At 44.8% G+C, this 15,942-nt stretch overlaps 4 non-coding genes across 4 annotated transcripts; 2 read left to right on the top strand and 2 right to left on the bottom strand.

The window, feature by feature from the left end:
• The first annotated feature begins 1,128 nt into the window (after nt 1–1,128).
• Nucleotides 1,129–1,202, top strand: TRNAI-AAU (transfer RNA isoleucine (anticodon AAU)). The gene has a single exon. It is a non-coding gene; the product is annotated as a tRNA-Ile (tRNA).
• Nucleotides 1,203–7,866: 6,664 nt separating this feature from the next.
• On the top strand, nt 7,867–7,998 carry LOC111760330 (small nucleolar RNA SNORA70). The gene has a single exon (XR_002794056.2). It is a non-coding gene; the product is annotated as a small nucleolar RNA SNORA70 (small nucleolar RNA).
• A 4,229-nt stretch (nt 7,999–12,227) lies between these two features.
• Nucleotides 12,228–12,300, bottom strand: TRNAR-ACG (transfer RNA arginine (anticodon ACG)). The gene has a single exon. It is a non-coding gene; the product is annotated as a tRNA-Arg (tRNA).
• Nucleotides 12,301–13,768: 1,468 nt separating this feature from the next.
• On the bottom strand, nt 13,769–13,850 carry TRNAS-CGA (transfer RNA serine (anticodon CGA)). The gene has a single exon. It is a non-coding gene; the product is annotated as a tRNA-Ser (tRNA).
• Nucleotides 13,851–15,942: the final 2,092 nt, after the last annotated feature.

The following is a 15,942-nucleotide window of genomic DNA, read 5'->3' as shown; positions in this document are numbered from 1 at the left end:
CGTCTCCACTTGGCTTGCTGGGGAATGCCTTCTTCTCTTCTTCCTTCTCCTTTCCCTTCTCACCCTCTGCCCCTCACACACTCTCCCGCGGAGCGAGCGCGAGCCGCCGCCTTCCCGGCTCCGCCCCGAGCGCTCACCTGCCCCGCAGACGCCGCGCACCTGCGCCGAGCTGGGAGCTGGGCCTGAGCTGCCGCGTCAGGGGCGCAAAGCGCGGGGCCTGCGGCGCCCGCTCGAGTCCTTTGCTGTGGGTGCTGGGGCAGGGAGGGCGGCCTCGCGCCTCCTCCCGGGAGGAGCTGCAGCTCAGCTGCTGGAATGTGTCAGATACTGATTGACAGGACCCGTTTGCCTGTTGCCACGTTCTAGATCCTTTGTTTTTCTCAGCTCAGATCACCAGCACAAAAGGCCATCGCACACGGTTCCCCATTCGGTAACTGGAATTGCTGCGCGTCCTGGACGCCGAGCGGGCAGCGGGGCCACCGGAGGAACGGAGGGGACGCGCAGCCCCGCCTCAGGGAGAGGACGGCGGCCCCGCACCGCGAATTGCCCCAGATCCCGGGGGGAGCCGCAGGCCCGCTCCCCGGGGCGTCCCCAGAGAGGCCGCGCGCGCATCCCCCTACGCCTGCGGGCAGGGCCGGGGCTTCCCTCCTCCCCGTGGGCCAGGACCCCCGGCCGGGGCGGGACCCCCACCCCGCCCGCGACCCCCCGCGCGGGTTTCCCGACCCGCCCTCGGCGGCAGCCCGGGGGCCCCCGCTGCTGGCGCGGCTGGTGTCGGGGTCTCTGGCCCCCTCCAGGCGTCAGGGGTCGGGGGGAGGAGGAGCCTCTCGGGAGCGTCTCTGCACCTCTGCTCGGCGCGGAATCGCGTGTGGGAGAAAGTCCCGTTCCCCACGGAAGGGCGCGGGGCTCGCCTCTCCCTGTTCTCAGGCCGCGAGCGCGGAGAGGGGGCGGGAGCGAGGAGCGGAGGCCTCGGGCGCGGCGCCCTGCGGTTGTCGCTCAGACACCCAGGCAAAGAGGCGCCTTACGGCCGGTGCGCATTAGAGTTCCTTTAATTTTCGCTTAAGAGGGTCAGTAAACGTAGCTAACGTCAAGGATTTAATTAGTGTTGTCACATAGTAAGAACGTGCTAGAGGTGGCCGGTTAGCTCAGTTGGTTAGAGCGTGGTGCTAATAACGCCAAGGTCGCGGGTTCGAGCCCCGTACGGGCCACTTGAGTGGGGGTGCCTTTTACCTCTAAAAGTAAACTTTGCTGTCATTTCACATCCAGCTTCACCTTACTAACTCCTACTTCCTAAAATCCTGATCGAACGGCCATTCTTTTCTCTAATCCTCGGCAATGACTTCCACCGTCTTTATGCCCCTCCACCGCTTCCAAGGGTAAAAAACTAGAATGAACTCTTCCAAGTAATGACATACTGCCTTAGGACAGGAATTTTACTAAAGAAAATGAGAGTTCTGGGGTCGCGGTACCATGGGAGTGGGGTGTGCGTCTGACCCTGTCCATCCCAGCGCTTCCTTCTGTCCCTGTTTTAGGGTCCAGCCCGGTGAGCCTCTGTGCCATGTCACTCGCTTCCTCTTTACCTGCTTTTCTTCTCTCCCCTCACACTACTTTTCCAAACTTTTGAAACTGGTAGTTTTTATTGTTAAAATCATCACACTTGGACACAATGCATATCCTTCTTCCTTTTTTTAAACTGTCAATTGACTTCCAGTGAATTTGCTGCCCATAACGACCGAATTCTTTATTTTTAATGGATTCCCGAGACCTAGAACATTGCTGAAAAAAGAGTCCTGTACTAGCCATTTAATCGTGTTTCTATATACTAATCATATACTTAAAAATAAGATTCCACTCACAGTAGAATAAAAAAGAATTATATTCTCAGAAATAAATTTAGCAAAAGTTGTATATGCTAAAAACTTCAAACATTGCTGAGAGATATTAAAGAAAATTCTTTATGTAGGAAATTCTAAGGAATCCGCAATAAAACCACAAAAAGTAGTTCTGCAAGATCTTGGGTCCACAGTACCATGTCTATTGGGAAGGTTTGTCTATGGAAAAAAATCAGGGAAAAGTAGTTATCTGGATATGGGGGACAAAGAGTAACAGGTAAAAGGAAGGAAGGATGAATCTGATGGCATGCCTGGCCACCAAAGACAGCATTCACTGAGGTTTGCCCTGCTCCTTTGCAGGAAATTGGGAAACGTATACCTCATTTTAAAAAGTATTTGAATTCTTTTGGGGGCAAAGTACCAATTTTAAAAAATGGCATTCACGTTTTCCAAGACAAAACAAACAAATTGATATTCTTGAAGGCAGTTGGGAGAAAAACCCAAATGGGAGCTACATAACTTCAACACTTCTGAAACAATCTAGCTGTTTTGAAGAGAAAGCTATTTACCTGATTAATTACGTATCTTCTCTTTCCCATCTCTGCCAATTCACACACGCTATGACATTGTGGGTAGATTAGAAAGTATTCTAGGCCTGATCTCAGCTGTATTAAGATTTCTTGATTTACAGATTTGTGATCCCTGGAAATCTATAACTTCTTTAAATCTTACAAGAGCGATCTTTAAAAATGGGATTTTAAAGGCCTTCAGTTTAATCCTTTTTTCTGTCTTTCTCTTCCTAACATAGATGACATTAATTATCTATTGCATGCTTAGTTTCACCTACTTTATTCCAGTCCCTCTCCCCCAGTCTTTTTTTCCTCCAAGGCAGTGCAGTGGTTACTGGTATTGGCTTTGGCCTCAACACACCTGGGTGTAAATATTGATTCCACTTCTTACTACTTATGTGACTTTGGGACATTACTTAACCAGCTCATTCCTCAATTTCTGCATCTGTAAATTAGGAGAGTTGTCCTTGGACCTTCTATACTTGTGTTGTACAGCTGACTTGACTCTTTCATATTGTGGTTCTTTCCTATTGTAACCAAAATAATAGCCAGCCAATTATTTCTGAGGTGGCTCTCAGGAGGCATTTTATGATGTTTGTAAATGAGGTATACTCCAAACATTACTTCAGGACTGAATTCCATCTCTGGTTCCAGAAGCCATCGTAGACTTTCAACAGACACCCCAAATACCCAGCTGGGGTTTGCTTGATGGAGTTCTTAGAACACCCCCCACTCCCCACATCCTGAACCCTTGCTTCCCACAACACCCTCCCCACCCCTGTCCCCTTCCTGAAGACTCTGGCAGCGTCCTACTGCCTTGGTAGCTTGTATGCCTCTGGCTCAGCCTCCAGTATATACCAGGTACTCAGGAAAGATGTGTTTCATTTGTAATATTTTCATTCAATTAAAACTATTTTCTAATTTTCCTTTTGCCTTCCTCTTGGAGCCATGAGTTTCTGTTCCACCCTCAGTTTTGGGTCTCTACCTCATGAGTTCCCAGAGGGTTTCTCTCTACGCTCTGCCTTGACCCCAGCAGGAGACCTTTCTTGCTTGGTAATGCAAGACCTTTCTTGCTTGCTAGCCTGGTGGAGTGATGCCAGCGTGCTCTTTTCCTAGTTCATCCTCAGGCAGATTCTGTGCCCTGGGTCTCAGGGGGGAGGCATTCTAGTCATCCTTCCCTCCCCCAGCGTTAGGCATTTACTAATGGTCTATGCCCACTGTGGCTTCCTGCCACTCTCCCAGGCGTGGAGATGTCTGTTCTCTTGTTCTCGGAGGGTAGCAGTATTTGCTGTCCTTCCCCTACTGGTCAAGCCGCTTTTCTTTAGGGGAGAAGGGCTCTAGAGGAGTTCTCTGCCTTTCTGAGGGGCAGACATTCCCCTCCCCTAGGTCTGGACAGCAGGGAGAGGCTTTCTCTGTTCTCTGGCCCTGCTCCCGGGCTTCTTGTGAGTACCCTGTGAAGTCTGTGAAGAAGAGCCTAAAGGGGTGCAAACTGTTCTTGAGAACATGAATCCCAGGGCTCTATACTTTCCTGGTGGCCCATGCCTGGGCTTTTGCAATTTATTCCAAAACACTAAATCTTAGCTGGATTTTTCTTAGCGTCTTGCATGGAGGTCTTGTCTTCATCCCACTGCTCTGCGTGAGCCAGTGTTGATGTTCTAGTTCTTTGTGGAAGCACCTGTTTTTCATTAGATTTTAGACTATGCGGTTGCTCTGAAACTTCATTTCCCTCATGGGTTTAAGGAAAGGCATTCTTTTTAAAGATTATATTGGTTCTTTTCCTCTTAGATTAGGAACAACACACTTTCCAGCTTTCAACATCCCAGGTGGAAGTTGGAAGTCCTCTCTAGGATTTTAACATAAACGTAAATGATGGCTTCCTATTTATACATACTACACAACTGTACTAATCCTCTGTGTGTTCTGGGTGAAAAAAATCATAGTAAGGCAGAGGTACAATAATTAGACATATAATAATGACATATTAAAGATAGGCATTTGGTGTCTCTCAAGCCCAAAATTCACTAAAAACAAAAATGGGGTGTTTTCAGGTATAAACCCAAAAGAACAATAATGGGAAAATGCAGTAAAACTTTGAAAACCAAAGAGCATAAGGCCTAGTATGACAGGAAAGCTTTGTTTTAAGCCAGATTTTGGGAAAGCTGAATAAGAATATAATTTATCTTATGGGAACCAAGTACCCCCAGCACCAGTCTGAGGAATTAGAGGCTCCAGGTATTTATACACGCGGACTTAAACTGAGGCTGAAAAGAGGGTTTGTTTAAATACCACATTTAAGGAATTTAGAGCCACAGATCTCCTTCAGTTCCAGGAGGAGGGATTTCTTCTCCAAATTGTGGCAGAATATTTGGAAGATAATTCCATTTAGTGAGGAAAACAGAGTGTTGTTGGCCAGAGGTGGGGACCATGGGGGGGTGTCAACAAATTTGAATGAAGTATACTGTTCTAAAAACCAAAGGAATTCTATTTATTTTGGCTCCAATTTATATGTAAGACTATCATGCTCTGCAGCTGAGTGGAAGGTTCATTCCTGGAAGCCTGCCCAGCTCATAAGGAAAGACTCCTCGGTGTTGGCATTGGAGGCGGTCCAAACCAACGTGATGCAAAACGTAACTTCTCCTTCCTTTCTCTTCTCACCTAGATTTCTGGAAGGTTCCCCTGGTTGTGCTTCCCCTCTGGTGCTCCCTTGCCCACTGCTGACCTGTGGAAGACTTCCTGCCGTGGGGCCGTCCTCTCATGCACAACTGTGCCAAAGCGTTGCCTATAATAAATAGCTGGTATGTTACCATTATCTAACGGTCTCATCTTTATCTTGGCAAACTCTGGAATCCTCAACTTAGAATTAACTACAACTTTCACCTTACCTATATTTTTATATTTAAAGTGAATTTCTTATAGACAGTACATAATTGGGTCATAGTTTCCCCCCTTTCATCCACTAGGCCAATTTCTTTCTTTTAATGGGTGAATTTAAACTGTGTACATTTAATTATTGATATGTTAGGGCCTAAGCCTGCCACGTTATTTTTGCTGTTTGTTTCCTTTGTTTTTCATTTATTTGTTTTCTTTTTCCTACATTCCTGTACGTTACTTAAACTCTTCTTAAAATTGTATTTTGATTTATCAAACAGTGTTTGTTTTTTTCTTTCTTTCTTTTTAGGAGATGCAGTGGATTGAACTCTGGATGGTACATGGGAAACAGGAGCTAAACCTCTGAGCTACAACTGTTCCTTCAAATAGTGTTTTTGAGTATATCTCTTTGTATAGGTTTTATTTTTTAATAGTTGCACTAGGTGTTACTTTATAAATATGTAACTTATTACAGGTGATCACTATTGGTATTTTACTCTATGAGTAAAGTGTTGAAGTCTTACCTCCCCTTAAGTACCTTTACTTTCACCTGTTTAAAATAAAATTGTCTTAAATATTCCCCCACATACATTGAGAGGGACATCAAACAATATTATCATTTTTGCTTCAACTATAAAAACAATTAGAAAAATGTAAGAGGAGGAATTCCTATGGTGTTTTCTCATATTTTTATGCCTTCTGTTGTTTTTTCTTCCCTCCTGATGTTCCATGATACCCTCTTTTATCATTTCGTTTTTGTTTTAAGAAATAGCTTTAGTCATTTTTTTAAGGTTTGTTGATGACAAATTCCTAGTTTTCCCTCCATCTGAGCATGTCTTGATTTCCCCTTCATTCCTGAAAGACATTTTTGCTACATATAGAATTCTGGATTGACAGCTATTTTTTATATGCACTCAACAATTTTTACTAAGTACCTGTCATGTGCACAGCTCAGTCAAACTGATACTTGTTTATCATTGTTTTTTAGATTTTTTTCCATATTCCTTGCTCACAACTAATGGATGAGAGAACAGGAGGGACATTTCTTCTTTTAACCAAAAAAGCATTTCATGGAAAAAGCAGTGAAAAATTTTGTGCCACTTCCCTCCAGTGTTCATGATAAGACAAACTATTTTACACTTGGTTCTTTTAAGATTTTGGGTTTTTTTTTGTCTTTAGTTTTCAGAAGTTTGACTATGATTTGTCTTATCGTGAATTTGAGTTTATCTTGCCTGGGGCTCACTCAACTTCTTGAAACTGTAGGCTCATATCTTTTATCAAATTTGTTTTTTTAAAGCTATTATTTCTTTGAATACTTCTGCAGTACTGCCCTCTTTTCAAGACTCTTAAGTCACAAATGTTAGATCTCTTGTTATAGTCTCTGCTCATTTTCAAAACAGTCTATTCTCTCTTTGTTCTTCTGGTTGGTGGTTTCTACTATTCTGTCTTCAAGTTCGCTGATTTTCCCTCTGTCTTCTCTCTGTTCTGCTATTGAGCCCTTTCAGTGATTTTAAAAATTTCAGTTATTATCTTTTTCAGTTCTCTAATTTCCACCTGGTTCTTATTTATATCCTCTCTTTCTTTTCCTAGGACTTTCTATTTTTCATTTGTCTCAAACATTGTTTGTAATAGCTCCTTGAAGCATTTTTGTGATGCCTACTTTAAAGTCCGTATCAGACAATTCAAAAATTGGGTCATCGCAGTGTTGACATCTATTGTTTGTCTTTTCTTACGTTGAGATGGTCCTCATTCATGGTATGATGTATGATTTTCAATTGTCTTGGGACCCTTTGGGTACTACATTATGAGACTACGGATCTTATTTAAATCTTCTGGTTTAGCAGGACTCCTCTGACACCAAGTGAAACACTTCACTACTGCCAGGTAGGAGTGGGAGATGAGGATCCCCACATTGTTTCTACTAGCTGGCAAGGGATCTTGATGTTGCTGAGTGAGGCTGAAATTCTCAGTTGCAGGCTTCTTCTGACACCAGCCCAGCTGCAGACTGTTTTCTCGCTGGGTGAGATGGGAAATTAGACAGTGGGGGTACAGTGATGCTACAGTGTCTTCTGTGGCATTTTTGGAATAGGACATTATTGTCTAAAAATTTTCTATCATGCTAGGCTGCCCTTTTCCTGGTCAGTTGGCTAGAGAGAGCTGGCTTTTCTTGAAGCTTTTATGTTCATGCTAATTGGCATTCAGAATTTCTCATTTCACCGGCACCCAGCGCAAGATACATAAAGTGAAAGAGAAAATCTAGGAAACCTATCACTGTGTTTTTTCCTTAGCTCCCAAAGTCTCTAGCCAGTCTGCTTCCTTTTCTCCACCTTTCAGAGCTGTTCTGTGTTTCCTTATATATAACGTCCAGGGTTTTCAACTGTACTTAGTTGGAAGCATTGGGCGAAGCGCATCTACTCCATCTTCCCAATCAGCGTTTTCATCTTCAATTATTTTAACCATTTCCCATTTCCTAGGCCATGTATTTTCCACAGCCCTAAGAGATCTCAGAGATAGATACTTTATCCAATAATCAAGATTAGGATTCAATGAAGAAAACTTTTACAGAACATAAAAGAGACTTTGGAAATCAAAACTTTGTAGATCTGCAGCCAATTTAGCCGACGGTCCCCCTCCCCTTGGGGGCCTCGTGTGCAGTGGCTGCGACGGCAGGCTCCTTGGCAGTGTCCGCGGCTGGCTGCTTGCACCAATAGCCTTGAGGAACCTTCCACGCAGCCCTTGCCTATCGATGGTCCTGTCTGTGACCTCGTGCCATCCCCAATCTAGCTCCAGGCGGGTGAACGAGGTGCTTTTGGAAAGCCTCGGGGCACGGTGTCCGGCCCTGCATTGGCCAAGTCCTCGTGTCCACCCGCACCAAGCTTCCGAGCAAGGAGCATGTGAGGGAGGTACCACACAGGGCCAAGTTCAAGTTCTCAGGCCGCCGGGAAAACCACATCACCAAGAAGTGGGGCTCACCAAGTTCAGTGCTGACGAATTCCAAGACATGGTGGCCGAGAAGTGCCTCATCCTGAATGGCTGTGGGGTGAAATACATCCCCAATCGCCGCCCCTTGGACAACTGGCCGGCGTTGCCAGCACTGCCCTCACCGGAACTGTGCCCTACAGTCAATGACTTCCTGGCCATCTAAAACAAAAACAAAAACAACTTTGTAAAAATGATTAAAATACAAAGTAGGTGTGTTAGATAATAAACTGTAAGGAACTGACGGTGGGGTTTCAGATTCAGTCAGATTGGCTTTATGAATAGTTTAGCATGAAGAAAAAGGACTTTGAAGGAGGGTTCATGAACCAATCACCCAGAAAAAGATAATGTGTGTAGTGGAGAACAGAGAAAAAGACAGGCGTGCACACAGTGCGTAATTGATGGGATCCACTTAAGAGTTTTTAGTTTGTTATTGTGGATGAATAGAAATAATGTGGCTCATGGGGAGCTGTGTGGGAATTTGGTCAGTTATCTCTCAGCCCCAAATTATACCTCCCAGCCTCAAATTCACCTTTTTAGACTGCTTTGTGAAAGTGGATCTGAGGCTTTAGAATATCTTCTTGTGTCATATAGCACTGAAATTTTGTTAGCAGAGGGCGTTATGGAGACATTGCAGGAGGAGATCTTTTCTTTGTTGCTCCGTCAGCTCCTGCTGCCTTCCTAGCTTCTCCAGTATCCAACTACACTTTACTGAGTTCCATGAAACTGGAGAAAAGAAGTCAGATGTTTATTGTTGCATTTGCAAATATTTAGTGGGCACCATGTAGAGTGAATATTCCAAATGCAAAATGAAAATTAAGACTAGTTGTGGGAACTATACAAAATAAAAAACGGTGATAGTAACTGCTGGAGCTCTTACCTCAAGTTTTCAAATGTGAAGTCATAGTAAGATCAAAGTTATAATATCCAGTGATTGCAAAGCACATCATTATTCATTGCATGGTATAGTGGAGGGGATTGTCATCAGATGAGAATGAGGAATCATTTGGTATCCTAGAAAGAATTTAAGGTGTTTTCAGTCATGCCACATGGGGAGAAACTTTTCATGTAAATTTTCACATAGTCTAGTTTTCCCTCTTCTCTCTTCCTTAAATCTTTGCCTCTTGCCATCCTCAGAAACCATATGTATAAAGGGGTAACCAGATTCTCCATTTCAAAACTGCAGCCATTTGATATTATTTATGAATTTAAAAAAAACATTGACTATGTTTGTAAAATGGTCTGTTCCTCTGGGTGTACTACCCTCTGATTGTATTAGATTAAAATGAAATGCTTTTGATTAAATTATGTTAAGATAAGGGCTTTGACTCAATCACATCATTAGGGCAACTCAGTTTGAGTCCCTGCCCCTTTTGTGGGCAGCATAAAAAGACACTCAATCAAAGAGAAAGAAGTAGATATGCAAGAAAAGAGGATGGGAGCTCCATAGACGTGGAAGAAGGTTCTGCAGCCTGGGAAGAGAGACAAGTCATTCGCTTGATAGTTTGCAGCTGATGAGAACAGAGCAGCTGAGCCCTGTGCCAGCCCACAGCTGAGACGGGAAGAAGCTGGAACCACAGAGCCTTAAGAGGAAAGAGGAAGGCTAGACCCTCACAGACATTGCCCGCCATCTTGCATCAATGCATGGCAACAGACTTTGGGTGAGAAAATACCTCTTATGGTACCTTGAGTTGGACTCATTAGGGCCTTGAAACTGTAAGCTTTTACCCCAAATAAATGCCCTTTATGAAAACCAACAGATTTCTGGTACTTTGCATCAGCACCTCTTTGGCTGACTAACACACACACCTTTGAATAACACTGACTTTATCAAGATAAATTCCTCCATCTGATTTCAACAAAACCATGGTTAACATGTTTCAAAATTAAGCCTACATATAGATTGAGAGCCCTACCAAATTGTCATCAAAGATCTTCTGTTTATTAAAAAAGCTCTTGAACCAGCTGAGCCAAGGAACGCTTTGGAATGGAAAAACAGAGGCAGCAAAATAATTGCAGTATGAGAAATTTACTAAGTTCATGCACCAGGAATTGCTTTTGGAGAAGAACACACATCTGTATTGAAGTGAAAAACAAACAAGTGAATACTACGTGGCCATGGATCTGCAGAATAGAGCCAAGCCCTTGACAAATTAAGTCCACTTTAATGATGGCGCCCATCACTCACTGCAAAAAGATGTGTCAATCTATAATATGATATAATGAGATATAAAGCAATTTTAATTTTTAAATAAAAATGATCAAGTAAATAAATTTTTATGTTTTAACTTCAAATGTTATCCTTTCAACACCCAGTAACTACACAAATATTGACATAGTGCACATTCTTTTATTTTTATTTTTTTGTACTACACTTTTAAAACATGTGCTAGTGGGTACTGCATTGGACAGCAAAGCTCTAGAATATTCTGAGGGAAGAGAAAAATAGTCTCTCTTCACTGTATTATATCTGTAGTTAAATTTTTTTTTTTAATCTCAACGTGTAGGTTTGAGAAAACCTAAGTTTTCTCCATCAGGTCCCAGAGTGAGAGTGTACTTTTTATGTCAAAGGTCTTTTGTTTGAGGGGAAAGTGGAAACGGAATGGTCTCTAAAACAAACCTCTCTCTCTCTCTCTCAAGTATTCAATGAAATTTACACTTTTGTAAAAGAAAAATATCCCTTGAGGGTGGAAAGTCGGTTTCGTCGTTGGGTTAAATTGTGACGGTAAAGCTGGGCCGCGGGTCTGGCCCCTGTGGCCTCCTTCCTCTCCTTCCCTCGTGCACGTTCCCAGCTGGAGTCAGGAGTGAAAAGCGGGTCGTAAACCGCGAGGCCCTCGCTCAGCGCGGCGTGAAGCCTGAGGCGGCGCAGCGGCGGCAGCATCGCCTTGCTGCAACTCCGCGGGTGCAGCCTGGAACCAAAATGGGAGGCTCGCGGGGGTGCGGCCCGGGAGGCCCGGCTCAGCAGCCCTCGCAGGGACCCCTGCACGCTAAAATGCACAAGCATTTACTGAGGAACCCACTAGGGCCGTGTTTCCCCCCTTTTACCCTGTTCACGGCAAAGATCCTGGAGCAGACGCGCTCCGGCCGCGGGGTGGCTCGTCCTTGCAGCTCCCAGCCCCTTGCAGCGCCCACTGGCCCGCGTCACCAAACCTTTGCAAGAGGAAGAGCCTTCGTGCCCACGAATTAAGACTCCCCCCAGCTGGTTTAGGTCCTTCTCCGCGGCGTCGCCTCGATTTGCTTCCCAAGCGCCTCCCTCTGCGCCGGGGGCCCCGAGTCTGTCCAGGGGCGTAAGAGGAGGCGTAGGAGCCCGCCAAGGCTGCGCGCGTCGTCTTCCCGACACCCCCGCCCTCCTCTTGGGCGCACAAGTTTTTTGGGGCTCCCCTAAATGGAATCGAAGTCTCTGGCTTTCCCTGTGAAGCTGCCGCCCTTCTCGGTGAGGTCGCAGGGCTGAGCGGGGAAATCGAGGCTGGATCGCGTTCGCTGATTTCTGCCTAGACCACCCAGCTGAGGGGGAAGGGAGACCCCCGATGCCGTTTGTCCACAGTCGGCTTTTCTAGATCCAATTCTTCTCGGGTTGATGTCCCTTCTCTTTGCTCCAGGAGCGACGCTCGGGCACGGAAGGAGAGAGCCCTGAGTGAGAGCCCTGTCCAGTGGGGAAATCAGTGGAGAAAACACTGGTTACTGGCCGATCTTTATTGCTTTTTTTTTCTCTGATGGTTTTTTATTTTTTAAATAGTCTCTCCAAAGATCTCTTTCATTCAATTCCCTTTCTCGATATCAGTGAAAGAAGCAAAGAAAAAGCGAGATGAATTTTCAGAAGAGCGGTGTTTCAATCCGCCAGTCTCACGGACAGCTAAGAACACACTGTGGGGAGAGCCATACAGAGCGATGCGAAGCCACGTCAGGAAAATTCCCCTCCCGGGGGTTTCCATAGTTTGATTTTGTTGGGATATTGAGCACACGTCTACGTTCTTTAAAAGAGGAACGAGCCAGCCAGGAGTCGAACCTGGAATCTTCTGATCCGTAGTCAGACGCGTTATCCATTGCGCCACTGGCCCCCCTTGCGTCCCCGATGCTTAATTATCTACCATTCATTATTAATATGCAAGAAGCATGATGCGGACAGTAATTTGCAGAAGACGGAGTTGACTCTGGTAAAGCAGATTGATATCCTTTGGTGTCAACATGCGTTCCCTTAAAATATTTTTAAAAACATTTATATTTATAAAGAACTTTTCTCCTTTGGAACATTATGTACGTGACGGGAAACTGTCGACTCGTTACGGTTTCTTGTTTGTCACCATTTGCGTGCGTGCTTGTTTCCGTTGTTTCCATCGTGAGCGCTTCGTTCATTTATGCGGTCAGTTCTTCTGTCCCAGCACGTCACACAGCTTCAAAACTTTCTTACATACTTATACTGGGCAATGATGCTGCGTGTGGATTAGTAATTAGTGATGCGTATTCTTTTACATTTTAATTGTAATGAAATGACATACGTCCTTGCGGAATGTCATACACGTTCCGTCCCACTCTGCGATCCATACCTGACTGAGGAGTAAGTCGTTTCAGACTCGATGAAGCACAGGAAAACATTCCGAAACCCGCTCCCCTAAATCAGGTAGAACAGAATTCAACGCAGGTACACATTTTAAGAACCAAATTCACATGGCAACTTAGATGCTCGGAGCTGATGCACTTTTAAAGTCACAGCAGGCCCATCCACCTTAGATGGACGTGCTAAATACTGTTTAAAGGCCCAATGCAGGCGAGGCGGGCAAGGGAAAATGCACGCGTGCTTGCCGGGGAGGCGGCCCACCCCTCCAGCGCGCCGCGCCGTCGCTTGGCGCCGAGCACGGAGCCTTGCCCAGCCTCCGTCTTGGCCCAGCCGTGGATCTTCTCTTTGCCTCAGTTTCCTCAATTCTGTACAGAGCTTTGAAGAGCGCCTGGCACACGCAGGAATGAATATGTATGATGCTAGACCTTTACGGCTCCCACCTGCCCGTTCCTGGTAAGAACGGAAGACGATTTTATTTTAAGTACAGAAGAACTCTTTAAGGAAGCTACCCACATTTCCATTATTAGAATGGGGATACCTGTTCCCCCCCCCCAAAAAAAAATTCCCCCCCTCAATTTCTCTTTGCCATTGGGATCTGCCGCTCTTTTCACGTTTTATGATCGCGTTACAAAGCAGCGAGCTGTTCTGAGCGCGTCCAAAGCCCCGGGCTCCGCGTGGGCCTTGGCGGGACCGTCGGGTGGCGGCGCTGAACGAGGCACCTCCCGTGGCTGGGGGCGCACGGGTGCCCAGGCCTGGAGCGGAGGACCGAAAGAGAGGTCAAGGTCGGAAAGATGAGGAACACGGCCCCAGGGCTGAGAGCAGAGGTGGGCGCACCGACTTGGGGCTGAGGACAGGACCCTGCCCTCTGGAAACAGGCGAATATGCCGAAAGACATACCAATCGGTTTGCTTGTGTAATAAGGAGAAAAGCTGAAAGTCACCGCAGTTTGAACTGAACGAAAAAAGTAAGGGCGCTGTGAGCAGGATTCGAACCTGCGCGGGGAAACCCCATTGGATTTCGAGTCCAACGCCTTAACCACTCGGCCATCACAGCCCATTCTGAAGGTAATTTTTGCCTACTTAAAATAAAAATCTGTAAGGCCCTGAAGGCTGTATTTTTGTCTCTCATTACTCCACTGCCACCTTCACAGCCCAGTGTTGCTCTCCAGCTTCACTGGCCCTATTCCAGTTGTTTCTTCTGCTGTTGCTTATTTGGCATGTTTACTTTCAGCAATACACAAAAGGACTGTAACCCTCAAGTCCTTTCATAGATCTCTCAACTTAGCCCCTTCCCAGCCTTACCCAATTGCACCTCCAACCCCACCCCAGGCTGCTAAATATCACCTCTCTTAGAGAAGTCAACATTCCAGTGTCATAAGAAGCCGTGATTTTTAATTGTCTTATAGTTTTCATAGATTGCTTGATTTTGCATCATAGTTGTGGCAGGGAATTAAGAGGTTGTGATAAGTGTGCAGGATTTTATTCAGTTGTGTGGGCCACAGACAAATACATCGTGCTTTGTTGCAGTGGAGGACAATTTGTCAGGATCTACCAATGTTTCAAATGCACATACCCTTTGAGGCAGCATTTCCACAAGTGTGCAACATATACTTGCACAAATGAGAGATTATATTGTGCTCAAAGTTATTCGCTGCAGCATTATTTGTGATAGCAAGATTGGGAAAAATTTTGTCAGAATTATTTAGTTCGATAAATTATGGCACACTTGCACAACAAGGTACTTTGCATATTAAAAGAAAATGAGGAAGCTAATTAAGGGCATATATATATTTAAAAATAAAGCAAGGTGAATGCTAAGGGTTGTGGAGTTTTTCTTTTTGGAGTAATGAAATTGTTTTAAATTTTTTTTGTGGTGATGAATGCACAACACTGTGATTATACTAAAAGCCATTGATTGTAAAAAAAGAACAAAAAATAAAAGCAAGATTCAGAGCAATGTGTATAAAATACTACCATGGAAGACAGATCTGAATTAGACTGTGTGTGCATTTTACAGAAACTTTCTTGAAGGATAGTCAATAAACTCATGACAACAGTAACCAGCTGAGGAGCAGGAGATTGTGGAGATGGTTTTCAGAAGCAAGAGGAGAAGTTCACTGCATGCCTTTTAAGGCTTTGGATGTTACCTATTCAAAAATTAAATAAAATTTCAAGAAAAAATATAAACAAAAAAAAGAGGGGAGGGAGAAAAACTGTTCTTACAAGAGTCCTCCTGACTCCATTACAGAGCTCCATTTCTGTAATGCGGATGACACTGAGGGAGGTGAAAGTGGCCTCGCATGGTGCCCCAGAGGGAGCTAATAGTACGAATGCAATTTGAGATCACTCCGGAGGTCTGGGGCAAAAAGACTCCCAAGTGGCTTTTTTCTATCACATTCATTTTACTTAACAGATGCTAACATAACATACTATCTAATTCACTTTAAAAAAAAAACTTATTAATTGTCTATGCCTACATTAGTCAGCCAAAGGGATACTGATGCAAAATAACAGAAATCTGTTGGCTTTTATAGAGGGTATTTATTTGGGGTAGAAGTTTCCAGTTACCAGGCAATAAAGCATAGGCTACTTCCCTCACCAAAGTCTGTTGCCATGTGTTGGAGCAAGATGGCTGCCATCGTCTGCAAGGGTTGAGGCTTCCTTTTTCTCCTCCTTTAAGGCTCTGTGGTTACAGCTTCTTCCAATATTAGCTATAGTCTGGGATAAGTGTGCTCTCTCTCCCGGGGCTCATTTCTCTCTAGGCTCAGCAGCTCTGCTCTCGCAACAAGTCCAGCTGTGAGCTATCAGGAGAACAGCTCATCTCTCCTCCTGGGGTCTCTGCCTTCTCTACTGGAGCCTTCTCTCTTTCCTCATTTACCTGCTTCTCTGTGTTTTTACTTCTTGGGGCTCCAATATCAAAACTCCGGCATCAAGGCTCCAAACTCCTCTGCCATGTCATAATACTTAACGTCCTACTGACATGGCCCAATCAAGCCCTAATCATAATTTAATCAAGTAAAAGTGAAACCTCTGAATCCAATTCAACCTAATATGCCCAGAGGAACAGACCAGTTCACAATCATAATCCAATATCTGTTTTTGGAATTCATAAAAAATATCAAACTGCTACAATGCCTAACAGGATG

Source organism: Dasypus novemcinctus, chromosome 22, assembly GCF_030445035.2.
Source record: "Dasypus novemcinctus isolate mDasNov1 chromosome 22, mDasNov1.1.hap2, whole genome shotgun sequence".
In the NCBI taxonomy this organism is placed as follows: Eukaryota; Metazoa; Chordata; class Mammalia; order Cingulata; family Dasypodidae; genus Dasypus; species Dasypus novemcinctus.
This window is presented reverse-complemented; position numbering and strand designations above follow the sequence as displayed.